At 45.9% G+C, this 15304-nt stretch overlaps 1 protein-coding gene across 4 annotated transcripts in view; it reads left to right on the plus strand.

Moving 5' to 3' along the window:
• GLRA2 (glycine receptor alpha 2) overlaps nt 1-15304 on the plus strand; it is a 244097-nt gene that overhangs the window by 64373 nt on the left and 164420 nt on the right. The window lies entirely within an intron of this gene.

Raw genomic sequence — 15304 nt, forward strand, 5'->3', positions numbered from 1 at the left:
ATTCTGCAAATAAAATGAGCAGGAGATGCGTCTGAATGGCTGTTTGCACGGTTCTGCGGGATTAATACAGGATGCGGGTATTATGCAGGGCCTTTGGTAGCCCGGCACTGAGTGGTTTTTTGCAGATCTTGTGGTCTGGACCTGGACTGGCACACTGGGATGTTTCCCTGTAGAATACAGTATCTGAGGCTGTCCAAGCTGTCAGACTACAATGAGTATGTATGATTTGCCTAAAGGTGTTTGTCAGCCAATGGTCACAGGGTGATATGACACAGATCTTGACATAGCACATGTCGGTTGTCAGTGGTAGCAAAGATTCCAATTTCAGCAGCCATCATCTGTCAAATGTGTGAATATATATATATATACATATATATATACATTAAAATAGAGAAAAGAGAAAGGGCCAAAAATAAGCCCAAATGGAGAGTAATAGGGGAGGGAAGTCCCTACCTTTTAATAATCCTAAAGGGAAACACAAAGTAAATAAAATAGATAGGAAGGGGAGTAGTACTGGACCAAGCCTGGGGGGATAATACTAAGACAGCTGCTCACTGTACAAGGAGACAAGCTAGTCTTTGTCCTATTTCAAAGAATCCCCCGTCCGGTTTGAGAGACTCACAGTAACTTAAAACAGAGTAGTAGAGTAGACTTGGAAAAATAGGGCTAAAAAGGAGACAGCACTGTAAGGAAAAAACCCCCACTCAACCCCCACTGGTACTGAGTCCAAAGCAAGGACTCCTATAGTGAGTAGACTGTCCCTGTATACCTCAGCACAGTGGATAAACCACTTGTGCTTACCAAGTTCCAAGTCCCTACCCAGTCCCTGCCTATCTCAATAACTTAAGTTAAATTAAACAAAAATCATTATAAGTGCTACCTCTAAAGTGCAGAGTAATTAAATAAAGAGGCTAGCTCGACGCGCGTTTCGGCGTTACAGCACGCCGTCGTCAGGAGCAGTAAGCTTATGGTGTCCCCTGAACCTGTTTAAATACCTTCACATATCAGCTTAGTTGGTGCCGGCTGTGTGCGGTCACGTGAGTATGTGCGTCATCCTAAGCTCCTCCCCACGAGTCGCATCATGTGACGCGGACCAGGAAGTAATGTCCTGGGTGGGGAGAGTGTGTGGACGTCATCCGACACTCCTCCCCGTGGCCGCGTCACATGACGCGGACCGGGAGGCAGTGTCCTAGATAGTACGAGCGTGTCTCCAAACACGCCCCCGGCCAATCACCAGCATGGGTGGGGAGGTATACCCGCCCACTATTGCGGAGAAAGTGTCCGCCCCCCTTAGAGAGGCGAAAACGGGCTCGGTCCCATAGGATTCCAGGCAGGGACCCGTTCTAAATGAGAAATATCCCTATGTTGTGCGGAGATATGACCATCAATGTTAAAGGGTCCAATTACAATGCAAACCAAAATGATGAGTATGAAATACTGCATAACGAAGGAGCAGGATTTTGTCCTTACTAATGGCAATAAAGAAAAAGAGAAAACCCCATGTTTTACTGTATATTGCCCCAATCTCATAGGGGGACATAAATCATCAGTATAAATAGGTATGTTTGTTGGTCCTTATATGACCACAAGGGCAGGACCATCTATACCTAAAATGAGTGTATCTTGTTCAATGCCATTAGAGGACAGAAGCCCATATTATGAGGGGACATATTCATCAATATTAATGGGTATGCTAATAATGCCTGTTAATTGAAGGGTATGCGTCCCGTGTGTAAGGGAATGAAGGAAAGGAGGGGGGACAAATTCACACAACTGTCACCAAGAGGCCTGAGATTAATCTATAGTGTACCCAATGTCATTAAAAACATGGGCATCAATAGTGCCAGGTATACTCATGGTGCCAATTGGTCTGGAAACCACAAGGACATGCAGCCCCAATATACGGTTCTGATAATGTTATTTTAGTCGCGTAGTACCTACTTAAAGGTAATGCCTCTGAATCGGAGCCATTATCACTTTATTTATTTTTCATATATATACATTAGTCAGGGCCATTTGAAGTAATTTGGGGGCCCCAAGCAAAAGTGACATGGAAGCCCCCCCCCCCAAACTCCAACCCCCCCACCCTGCACACGCACGCAAAGCCTACAGGAATCACAGCATAGCCATACAGTTTAAGCTCACCCACACTTTATATCAATAAAAAAGGTTTACAGTGCAAATACTGCTTAGAGCTCTGCCCCGCCCCTTAGTGGTCTTTCCTCTCCTCCCACCCTCCCCTACCAGTCTCTTCTCACCCCCCCGTATTCTCCTCACCCCCCCTCCCTGTGTTCTCCTCATCTCTGCTTCTCCTCACCCCCCTCCCTGTGTTCTCCTCATCTCCACTTCTCCTCACCTCCCCCTTCCCTGTGTTTTCCTCATCTCCTCACCCCCTTCTCCCTGTGTTCTTCTTACTCCTCCCCCTATGTTCTTCTTACTACTCCCCCCTCCCCCTCCCTATGTTCATCTTACTCCCCCCTCCCCCTCCCTGTGTCCTTCTTACTCCACTCCCCCTCCCTGTGTCCTTCTTACTCCCCCTCCCCCTCCCTGTGTCCTTCTTACTCTCCTCCCCCTGTGTCCTTCTTACTCTCCTCCCCCCTGTGTCCTTCTTACCCCCCCTCCTCCTCCCTGTGTCGTTCTTACTCCCCCTCCCTCTCCCTGTGTCCTTCTTACTCCCCTCTCCTCTGTCCTTCTTACTCCCCCTCCCCCTCCCTGTGTCCTTCTTACTCCCCTCCCTGTGTCCTTCTTACTCCCCCCTCCCTGTGTCCTTACTCCCCCTCCCTGTGTCCTTCTTACTCCCCCCTCCCCCTCCCTGTGTCCTTCTTACTCCCCTCCCCCTCCCTGTGTCCTTCCTACTCTCCCCTCCCCTCCCTGTGTCCTTCTTACTCCCCTACCTGTGTCCTTCTTACTCCCCCTCCCCCTCCCTGTGTACTTCTTACTCCCCTCCCACCTCCCTATGTTCTTTTTACCCCCCCACCTCCCTCCCTATGTTCTTCTCACCTCCCCTTCTGTGGGTGTAGCATGGCCAAACTCCTCTTCCTCCTGGCTGTCAGTCCGGCCGGGTATTGCATGGTAACAGGAGATTCAGTTTCCTGTTCCCAGCCGGACTGACAGGAAGTGCACACTGAGTGTCCTTCTTACTCCCCCTCCCCCTCTCTGTGTCCTTCCTACTCCCCTCCCCCCTCCCTGTGTCCTTCTTACTCCCCTCCCCTGTGTCCTTCTTATTCCCCCTCCCCCTCCATGTGTCCTTCTTACTCCCCCTGTGTCCTTCTTACTCCCCCCTCCTCCTCCCTGTGTCCTTCTTACTCCCCCTCCCTCTCCCTGTGTCCTTCTTACTCCCCTCCCCCGTGTCCTTATCACTCCCCCCTCCGCCTCCCTGTGTCCTTCTTACTCCCCTCCCGCGTGTCCTTCTTACTCCCCCCTCCCTGTGTCCTTCTTACTCCCCCCTCCCCCTCCCTGTGTCCTTCTTACTCCCCTCCCCCTCCCTGTGTCCTTCTTAATCCCCTCCCTGTGTCCTTCTTACTCCCCCTCCCCCTCCCTGTGTACTTCTTACTCCCCCCCCTCCCTATGTTCTTTTTACTCCCCCCTCCCTCCCTATGTTCTTCTCACCTCCCCCTCTCTGGGTGTAGCGTGGCCAAGCTCCTCTTCCTCCTGGCTGTCAGTCCGGTCGTGTACCCCACGGTAACAGGAGAATCAGTTGCCTGTTCCCGGCCGGACTGACAGGAAGTGCACACTGAGTGCTCACTTCCTGTCACTGACAGGAGGAAGAGGAGTTCGGCCATGCTACAGCCAGAGAAGGGGAGGTGATGACGAGGAGTGCTGCAGCCGTCTGAGGCTCTCTATAGAGCGCTCAGGCAGCTTCAGCCTTATAGTAAGCACCGGCTCTGCTTGGGGCCGCGGGCCAGCTCGGGGCCCCAAGCAATTGCTTGGTTTGCCTGCCCGCTAGCAACGGACCTGCCTCACGTGTAACATTGCCAAAAGTATGTGGACACCTGCTTGTCAAACATCAAAATGTTAGTGAGGCTGGCCACTGGATTAGATGATTGAGCTTGGTTAAGTTTTTGTCAAAGGTTTTTGATCGAACTTGAGTCATTGTTCTGTGCTGGACAGTCAAGTTCTTCCATTCTATCTTCACAAAGCATTTCTATATGGATCTCACTTTGAACGTTGTCATGCTGAAACAATGAAAGCAGTTCCCCAAGTTGTTGCTGTAAATCTTAAAGAACCTATTATTATTAACATTTATATCACACCAACATATTCTAAGGCACTTTACAATTGTAAAATGTGCATATTTGACTAAATTTAATCACATGTGGCATATAACAGATAAGAGGTGAAAAAGCGCTTCTCAAACGAGCGTGCAATCTATGAGGAAGGGATAAAGACACACAAGAGAAACAACAGCAGGTCAGAGAAGATAGGGATTGATGGATAAGATGCATGTGTTGAAATAAGTTAGTAAACCTACTAACTTTAGGGAGACCTAAGCAGTGACAGGATAGAGAGTGAGCTGGGCTGGCTATGGAGGCTGGGGAACTGGTGAGGGCTGATGAGGTGTGTTTTTAGTGACTTCTTGAAAGAGTGGAGGCTAGGGGAAATTCTGATGACACGAGGTAACACATTCCAAAGGAACAGGGCAGCCCTTGACACTTATCTATCTATATTATCATTGTTTGCTGTAGAGTTAATATGCCCCAGTCAATGAAATGAAGATCCCTAGTCTGAAGTAGAAGTAACCCTTTAAACGTCTCAATGGTGAAGCTTCATTCATTTGTCTAGAAAACACATTTGCACTTCTTTAGAAGCCATTGTCTGCACTGTCAGCCATGGGCGTAGGAACCCAAAAAAATCTGGGGGGGATAGCATTTTTACTCGCCGGGTATATTCTTATTCCGTAAACTAGGAGTTGATTATCCCATTGTACAGCGCTACGGAATTTGCAGTCGCAATATAAATGATTAAATAATAACATTAAAGGGTCACTACAGGGAAGGGGTTTTACTTACCCGGATACAGCGCCAGTATCCTCCTGATTAGAACCACCCCTACCCTTCCCATGAATATTAGAACCACCCCTACCCCTTCCATGCACAAAAGAACCCCACCTACCCCTTCCACGCATATTAACCCTCTACCCCTTCCATGCACATTAGTACCCCCCTAACCCCTTCCATGCATATTAGTACCCCCTAACCCCTTCTATGCATATTAGAACCCACCCTACCCCTTACATTCATATTAGTACTCCCCTAACCCCTTCCAATAATAGTTCTACCTCCCCCTCCTCCCATCCATATTAGTAGCCCCCCTAAACCCTTCCAATTATTTTTCTACCTACCCCTCTCCCCCTATCCTTATTAGTAGCCCCCCCTAACCCTTTCCAATTATTTTTCTGCCATGTTAACTAACGCCAGTGCTGGAGTGCCGCCGTGTTTACATTAAAAGGCCTGCAGGGACAGTCTATAGACACCAGAACCACTACATTAAGCTGCAGTGGTTCTGGGGACTATAGTGTTTCTTTAATGTGCCACGAATAATATGCTAGATTGCCTACTTACAACCAGATGAGGATGATGATGGGCTCTAGCTGCAGTCTGGCTCCACTGGTCTGGTGTAGAACAGGCTCTCTGGAGGCTGTTTGTAACTGTGGTCCCAAAAATCAATGTTCTGGGAGAACGGGAAGCAGCTTAATTTTTTGGGGGCCCTTTACACAGCTCAAGGTCTGGGTCCCAGTGTCCACCTTTATGTTCCACCAATGAGTTTGTTCACAGGGGGTGGAGTGTGTAGGGGATGTCCTGATATGTGTGTAAGGAATGCATTGTGTGAATCTGTGTTTGTATGTGTAAGGGCTGCAAGGTGTGTTTCTGTGTATGTACGGGATGCAGTGTGTGCGTCTGTAAGGGGTGCATTGAGTGTGTGTACAGGGTGCATTAAGTGTGTGTAAGGAATGCATTGTGTTTTTCTGTGTGTGTAAGGGTTGCATGATTGTGTGATTGTGTGTGAGTGATGGATGTCAATCTCTCCCCCTCCCTTGTCACTCTCTTTCTCCCCCTCCCTCCCTCCCTTGTCACTCTTTTTCTCCCCCTACCTCCCTCCCTTGTCACTCTCTTTCTCCCCCTCCCTCCCTCCCTTGTCACTCTCTTTCTCCCCCTCCCTCCCTCGTCACTCTCTTTCTCCCCCTCCCTCCCTCGTCACTCTCTTTCTCCCCCTCCCTCTGTCGTCACTCTCTTTCTCCCCCTCCCTTGTCACTCTCTTTTTTCTCCCCCTCCCTCCCTTGTCACTCTCTTTTTTCTCCCCCTCCCTCCCTTGTCACTCTCTTTCTCCCCCTCCCTCCCTCGTCACTCTTTCTCCCCCCTCCCTCCCTTGTCACTCTCTTTCTCCCCCTCCCTCCCTCGTCACTCTCTTTCTCCCCCTCCCTCCCTTGTCACTCTCTTTCTCCCCCTCCCTCCCTCCCTCCCTTGTCACTCTCTTTCTCCCCCTCCCTCCCTCCCTTGTCACTCTCTTTCTCCCCCTCCCTCCTCCCTTGCCACTCTCTTTTTTCTCACCCTCCCTCCCTTGTCACTCTCTTTTTTTATCCCCCCCTCCCTCCCTTGTCACTCTCTTTTTCTCCCCCCCCTCTCCCTCCCTCCCTACTCTCTTCCTCCCCCCTCCCCTACCTCTGTTGTAGCGTGGCCGAGCCCTGTATGGTCCGCGGGTACAGGGAGCTTTTGTTTCCTGTACCCGGCCGGACTAACAGGAAGTGCACACTCAGTGTGCACTTCCTGTTAGTCCGGCCGGGTACAGGAGACAGGTGCTCCCTGTACATACAGGGCTCGGCCACGCTACAGTGAGGGAGTGACAGGAGAGAGCGCTGAGCGCTTACCTCCTGTCAGCCCCTCTCCTCATGCTGCGCCCGGGCGGTGCGCCCTCATGGACGCACCAGCCCGGGCAAAGCTGCAGCCGTCTGAGGCTCTCTACAGAGCGCTTAGGTGGCTGCAGCATGAGGGGGGCCCTATAACCTGTCCCCCCGCACGATTTGCTGGGGGGGATGCGTCCCCCCACTCCCCCCGGTTCCTACGCCCATGCTGTCAGCACCATAACTGGCAATAGGCAGTGTGCATTGTGATTTCAGACAAAAGACAAATACTAGCCATGGAAACCTATTTCCTGAAACTCTCAAAGAACATTTTTTGTAAATGAACGATGCAAACAAAAGCAAGTGATTTGAATGTTCTACAGCACTTAGTGATCCCAATCTGTGAGTCAGCATTGTATACCACCTTGATTAGTTATTGTTAACTTAGTTATTGCTAATCATCAAAAATTTTCCCTTCCCGCTAACAAACACTAAACAGTTGGCAGGAGAACCTCTAGCAGGGAATAAGCCTTACACTCTGATATTTTGGCATCCTAACACTATTCCACAACTGAAAGTCGCTGAGCTCTGTAGTAGTGCCAGTTTTATCTTCCATGTTTGTTAAACTTTATTTTTACACTTATTAGCAATGAACGAGGCTGAACAAGAACAAATAATAATGAGGAGTGGTGTCCACTTACTTTTGGCCATATAGTATAATGAGCAACGTTCTGTTCCATGTCGTTCTGTCTCTTTGCCAAATATTGGAAGAAAATCTGTGGCATTTCCTACAATATTTAAAATGAAATCCTTTCGTTGGCTCCAATAGACCCTTGCTGTTTGTTCACTTAAAATATGTTGCTTTCACATCTGGATTCTAAAGAGTTTCTGCTCATTTCAGTAATGACTTTTCAGTATGCAAAGGCAAACAGTTTTGAAAACATCGAGCATAAAATACATCACAGCTCTGCATCTGATTACAGGTTGCGATGTATATTTCCTGCCTAAAATGCGTATCTTTCCAAAGTGACAGACAAGTCTAATTACATGGCAAATGTACCGCAGTGGAGGTAGGAAGAGGCAAACAACACTCAATGCACCACATAGTGAGTAAGGAATTCTGCAAATTGCTGTCTGTGGTTAAATTGAATGGGTTGATTGATTGACTTAATACAATTTAAGCTATTCTAATATTGGCAAATCTAGATAAAATATGTTATTGTTGACTGTAATTTCTTAATGATACAGATGCTGAAACCACCAGCAACAGTTGTCTTGCTGCCCATATCGGCTGTGATTCAGTGCAGGTTTTGACTAAGTAAAATTAGCAGATGCAGAATTCAATTATAGGGGAAACATATAAAATATCAATTTGTCGCATAAAGTTTTGATGACCATTGTGCCCAAGCAGTTTTTGGACATCTGCTAGACATATATGGGAGGTGTAGTCTTTCAAGAGGCAGAGAGCCAAGGTTTGACTCCTGATTAATGCTATGTAATTATTTTATAATAACCATCATTTAAAAACATAATATACTATGTGATCTCCTATGCGATATCGACATAAGTAAGTTGAACTGTCAAGACTACATGGGTCACTGTCAGTTTTTGTTTGGTTAAATGAGCTATATTTCGGCACAACACATGTTCATTTTTTGCAGACATTGCATTACACCAAGATTAATTAAGAAAGAGAACTTAAATGGACACCATGACAGCTTATTGTGTTGTTTTTAGTGCTAGTGCTACAGTGTTACTCCTCTATTCAGTGACACCGGATGGAGAGGTCTAACTTTCAGATTGATCACAGCACTCTTGGTAACTTTACTGCAATGTGGGCCAAGCGTGGACCTGTGCCGTGCAAGTGAGAGAGACTGACCTCGATGGTGTGAGACTGCTTGTCCTGTCCAAGTAGTGGGTCAATGAGGAAGTTAGACTGATAGTATCAGAAGGTAAGTGAGTAGAAATCATAAATGATGATAAATATCTAACAAATGGTGAACATTTACAAAGGAAGTTCTCAGTGACGGTCCCCTAGCACTATTACTAATACGATAAGCTATGATGGAGATGGTGCTTGGTGTATACCTTTAATCTGATTGTCAGATTGTCGGTACATTCCCAATATGATGGGTTAACAACACAACCACACTCTTGCATATATTATAATTATTTTCACCTTGGGTTATATAACTATTTAAGAAGGAATATCAGCTAAACTCTTTCCCTCCTCACATCTCATTATCCATCTTGTCTCCTCCAATTGTGGCCATTGTGCTTTCTTCTCGATACCTACCTACCTTCTCGATACCTACCTTTCCATTACATGAAATAGATCTCACTCTTACCTCTTATGTCATTTTACCCCATTTCCCTTAGATTGTAAACTTGTTTGAGCTGGATCCTCAGCACCTCCTGTTCCTGTATGTCCAGCTTGTCTTGTTGCAACTACTTGTTTATTTAGCCCACCTATTGTGTTACTTTCAACTGAAGTTAAAGTTCCATTGAATAGATGCAAGGAAATTAATATACTAATTGTATACCTTCCAAGCATCCCTATTTAGTAGAGACTATCCCTACTTTAGTCCCATTCCCTTTGTCCTTCTTTTCTATTCTAATGTCCCTCTCCTCTAGAAGATCCATATAGTTTGTGTGTCTGACTGTACAACAGAGCTCCGCAACAATTATACTCCCAGCAATGTGTCAATAAACTACAATAAATGTTTTTAGAAACCAGTCTGTGTAAATAAGATACATCGTTCTTGTATTAATTACATTTTAATTACATAGAATGTTATTACTATGTCACATAAAATTTCTCAGACCTGCCCTACCCCTGGCAATACCCCCACTCACACATCTTACTTATTTACAAAATGGTGGGTCAGGAAAGCTGAAATGGAAACATATTTGAACTGGTAAAAACACAAGCATGGCTGTTTTAATCATCATCTTGAAAATTATTTCTTAAGACAACTTACCTGATGATTTAAATTAATCATACAGTGTGTACAATCTTTACACCAAAAGGCTTAAAGGAACACTATAGTCACCTAAATTACTTTAGCTAAAAAAAACAGTTTTAGTGTATAGATCATTCCCCTGCAATTTCACTGCTCAATTCACTGTCATTTAGGAGTTAAATCACTTTGTTTCTGTTTATGCAGCCCTAGCCAAACCTCCCCTGGCTATGATTGACAGAGCCTGCATGAAAAAAAAAACTGGTTTCACTTTCAAACAGATGTAATTTACCTTAAATAATTGTATCTCAATCTCTAAATTGAACTTTAATCACATACAGGAGGCTCTTGCAGGGTCTATCAAGTTATTAATATAGCAGGGGATAAGAAAATCTTAATTAAACAGAACTTGCAATAAAGAAAGCCTAAATAGGGCTCTCTTTACAGGAAGTGTTTATGGAAGGCTGTGCAAGTCACATGCAGGGAGGTGTGACTAGGGTTCATAAACAAAGGGATTTAACTCCTAAATGGCAGAGGATTGAGCAGTGAGGCTGCAGGGGCATGTTCTATACACCAAAACTGCTTCATTAAGCTAAAGTTGTTCAGGTGACTATAGTGTCCCTTTAAGCTAAAGTTGTTCAGGTGACTATAGTGTCCCTTTAAGCTAAAGTTGTTCAGGTGACTATAGTGTCCCTTTAAGCTGAGGACATAAAGACAAAAAACTGTCAGACTGTGTAAACTGTGAAAATTTACTTTCTACGCATAAAGCTACAATAGTGTTTCATATCAATATGAAAATGTAGCAAATATGCTTTGTTGGTTGCATAAATAGTTGATCTAACAATGCTGGTAGGAAGTGAGTTCAGGTCACTTCCCTGCAGCTTTCTGAAATCTTTGCAGGTAGGCAGGAGCAAAGGAGGGGGAAGGAATCCTGAAACTTCAGACTCCCATCAGCCATGGCCAGCCAGCTCCCACCGGACTCTTATGACACCACCCTCCTGCACCCAAAAGATATGGAAGGGAAAGGGAGGGAAGGGGGGGGAGGGGGCTGACTGTCATGGTGGAAAGACATGCCTGGTTTGAGCTCCTCACTAATATTACAAGCAGTTCCCAGCTTCTGTGCGCTCAATCTCATCCAAATTCAGCAACATACCTGTCTCTTGACCTGACTGAAGTGCACTATAGAGTAGGGAACCTCAACAGAAGCTAATCTAAGGCACGATCTGGACCATGCAGCCTACAGTGTGCCAGGTGGGAGGAACGGACGACCTCCCAGATGGATTTTCCCACTGGATTTCCGTGGGGGCCCCAGTAACCCCACCCCTCCTGGCGGGTGTGATCCCGGTCCATCCATGGGACGCTACCCTGACTTACTGGGAGCAGAGGGTGAAGCCACTGAAGCTGCAGGAACTTCAGGTGAACCACCAAGCATGGCGGAGGCAGCGCTGTGCCCCGACGTAGCCGAGGAACATCCAGACATCATGGCTCGGCTGAACAGAGCTTTTGAAAAATTGGGCAGAGCATAGAGTAGAGGATGCATCAGCATGCCCTACGGCAGTCGACAGGCAACTTACCTTCACAGCCCAGTCTGAACACGACTTGGACCAAGTGGAGGGCCCCAAGATGGTGGCGAGGCGGGAAGCTCTCATCTCTCCGTCTGAAGGCGGCATGCAGACAGAAACTAATCCGAGCCAGCGCTAGGACTATTAAAGTATCTGAGATGCGTCTGATGTGGCCCAAAGCCGAATTACATGCTAAGCCTGAGCAGCTGCGGAATGTCTTGGCCATGTCCACTGAACTGACCCACCTCTCCTCTGGGCTTGAGGCCCTGTGGCGTTTGCCACTGTTGTGGAAAAGTGCTTTGCCCATAGTAGGCATTGGATGAGACTGATTCACATACAGTGCACTGAAAGGCCCCCAGCCACTCACCTCTTTCCTCTACATGGAATCGAAACGAGGTCCTCTATGTACCAGTCTAATCTTAAGGGTTAATTTTATTCACCCTCTGTAAGCCTTTACCTTGACTGTATTATTCCCTAACCATCACAGGGTTTCCCAGGGGACGCAATTATCTTAGTTAAGCGTTGTTACTCCCGGTTCCTTAACACTGTCTTTCCTTTGGGGTTCAATCATAAGAACACAGCATGTCTACGCACTGTCGCAAGGTTATACCAATTCTATTAATATGCACTGTGTTCCCCTTACCTTCTCATGTTCAAAAAGAAATGTGCTGTAGTATATATATATTCATTAATGATTAATCCTGACCTGTCATATTAACTCAATGTTATATCTCAAAGGTATAAACTTTGTTATCAACCAGCACAACATAAAAGTGTAGCTGCTGCTCATTTGATAGGGAAATTGATAGCTAGGCAAGGTATTCAGTGTCCACTACAGTCCTGAAGGACTCATCTGATCTCTGCTGTAAGGACAGCACCCCAAAAAGCCCTTTTTAGGGCTAGAACATCAGTCTGCTTTCTTTTTTTTTTTTTTCCTGTGTAATGTAATTGCAGTTGCCTGACTGCCAGCTTCTGTGTCAGGCTCACAGTGGATACTGTGCCCACATGCCCAGTGACACCACTCATACATGTTGTCACAATAGCTTACGCTTGCATTTAAAAACAAAAAAAAATGTTCCACTGTAATAGATTGAATAGCAGTTAGTTGTCTGCAAGCGTCTGGGTGTCAGGCCTTCAGCGTGTACTCTGCCAACCTCTGCCAGTGTATTTTGCCACTCATATCTGGTGTCACTATAGCGTGCCTTTAAAAAGAAAAAACGTTTTTCACTGTAAGCTAATAGCAGTCAGTGTCCTTAAAGTGGGTGTCAGGCCTTCAGCGTGTGCTCTGCCAACCTCTGCAAGTGCATATTGCCACTCATATCTGGTGTCACAATAGCGTTGATTTAAAAGCAACAACCTTTTTTTCACTGTTATAGATTGAATAGCAGTTGTTAGTTGTCTTCAAGCGGGTGTGTCAGGCCTACAGCGTGTACTCTGCCAACCTCTGCCACAGTGCCACTCATATCTGGTCGCACAGTAGCTTGCACACATGGCAAGGACAGGACGCTTTAAAGGCCACGCCGGCAAGGACAGGACGCTTTAAAGACGTGTTGTTGATGGAGGACATGCGGAGCTTTTTAAGTCCTACGCATCGCTAACAGCCCTTCGGGATCCACCCTCAGAGAACGACTCGGCCGACAGGTAGCAGACTACCTCGCCTTAACTGCAGATATCGACACTCTGAGGACCGATGAACCCCTTGACTACTGGGTGTGCAGGCTTGACCTGTGGCCTGAGCTATCCCAATTTGCGATAGAACTTCTGTCCTGCCCCGCTTCAAGTGTCGTGTCAGAAAGGACCTTCAGTGCAGCAGGAGGTATTGTCACTGAGAAGAGAAGTCGCCTAGGTCAAAAAAGTCTAGATTACCTCACCTTTATTAAGATGAATGAGGGGTGGATCCCGAAGGGACTGACAGTGGGCGATACATTCGACTAAAAAAGGCCTGATGAGATGAGCTGCCTTGGGCTAAAAATGGTCCACACGCTGCTGTATTTTAGCTCTGAATGCCGGTTGACTTGCGTGACTTATCCGCCACCAACTAGGGTTCAAGCCGCAATGTTTTAGGGCACTTTCTGCCTGGGAAACAAATATCAATTTTTATGGCCGCTGCTACAGCAGCGGCTGCAACAATACCTAATTTTTCAGGCACGTGTACATGCCTAATTTTTCGGCCCTCTGGTGCTGCACTGTGGCTTCAAAAACCAAACCAAAGAAAAGGAACATACCAGGGATTAAACTGATAGGACTAGTACTACTTAACACACCACTCCTTTCTGGTGGCACATTAGATTGCACGTGCAGTGCCCCAAATTTGAAGTAGGAGGACCGACCAAGCATCTTTTTCCATCTCCCGGTTCCTAAAATCGATGCCATATACACGTCCCCTGATAGGGCACCAGCTCGTTATTCTCTTGGGCGCCAGCTCGTTATTCTCTTTTTCACTTCACTAGGGACACTTTACTGCACTATGGGCACTTAGACCCACTCTTTGTCTTTCACACTGTTATTCCTAGCCAGCATCTGTGATGGGAAATCAGGCAGTCATCTAAACGTTTAGATTGAGCTTTAGCTTAGATCACCCTTGAAGGTGTTTAAGGAGATTAGGGCTAGTTTAGATAATTCTTCTTAGACCTCTCTGAGTCTTTATAGCCCTTCTACCTATCCAGCATTTCTGGAAACTAGCTAAGGGAAAGGGTGGCTGTGTGTCTGTGATACATTTAACTTTATATCACCTTATTGACAAAATAAGGTGATAAAACCGAACGGACAAAAAGGGAAACGCACGAACTAGGCGGTATATTCCACCATAGACACACAGATAGATACACAAACACAAGAAACACACATAAAGACAAACAAATGGATACACAGACACACACACATATAGATGCACAGATAAGGTGAGACACATACAGACACACAGACACACAAATGGATATACAGACATATATACAGCCACAAATATAAATGCACAGATAAACACACATACACAAACACATACAGACACACAGATAGATACATGGACAGACACACAGATACAAAAATGGACACACAAACACACATACAGACACACACATAGATACAAAAATACATAGATACAGTGACACACATACAGACACAGATAAATCCACAGATAGACACACAGATAGATACATAGACACACAGTCACACAGATAGATATATAGACAAATATACAGACACAGATATGAACACATGCAAAATGCACACATTTTAGCCAATCTCCTGTTTCCTGTTTACATGGGTTCCAGTTCTCCGTCCTGCTCCCCCTCTTCTCGGTCCTCTCTGCCTATTCCTCCCAAACATCTCGCTCTGTCAGCAGATAACGGCTGCCATTATTAAAGGGGCCCAGTCATGCTGATAAAGAGTTGTAGCACAAGCCCAAAAGACATATGCCTTTCGGGGGGCCCTAAATGCATGGACATCCTCAGCATGCGGGTCTCAGTGCTGCCGCACCAGCGGCATGTGTATCTGAGTGTGTGCACATATCTGTGTCAGTGTAAGTGTATGTGTGTCAGTGTGCCTATCTATTTGTGTGGCAGTGTATATATTTTAGCATTAAAACACATACACTTTACATAAATACACCCCTGCATTCAAACACTAACACTGTGCACAAATATGCCTTGCATTCAAATGTCAACAATGCACACAAAACACCATTGTATTGGAGCACCAACACGAAAGACAAACACACCCCTGCATTCAAACGCAAACACTACACACAAATACACCACTATATTCAAATGGCAAGAGTGCATACAAACACACAGCAGCACTCAAATGCCAACACTACATGCAAATACACTTTTTTTTATTGTTTTAAGAAAGTAATAAATTAAAAATGTGACATTACGTGATGTTGTTCTTGGTGCCCCCTTTTGTTTCTTGTTTGCGCATGTGTGTGTGTATATAAATGTTAAGCA

Source organism: Pelobates fuscus, chromosome 1 (assembly GCF_036172605.1).
Source record: "Pelobates fuscus isolate aPelFus1 chromosome 1, aPelFus1.pri, whole genome shotgun sequence".
In the NCBI taxonomy this organism is placed as follows: domain Eukaryota; kingdom Metazoa; phylum Chordata; class Amphibia; order Anura; family Pelobatidae; genus Pelobates; species Pelobates fuscus.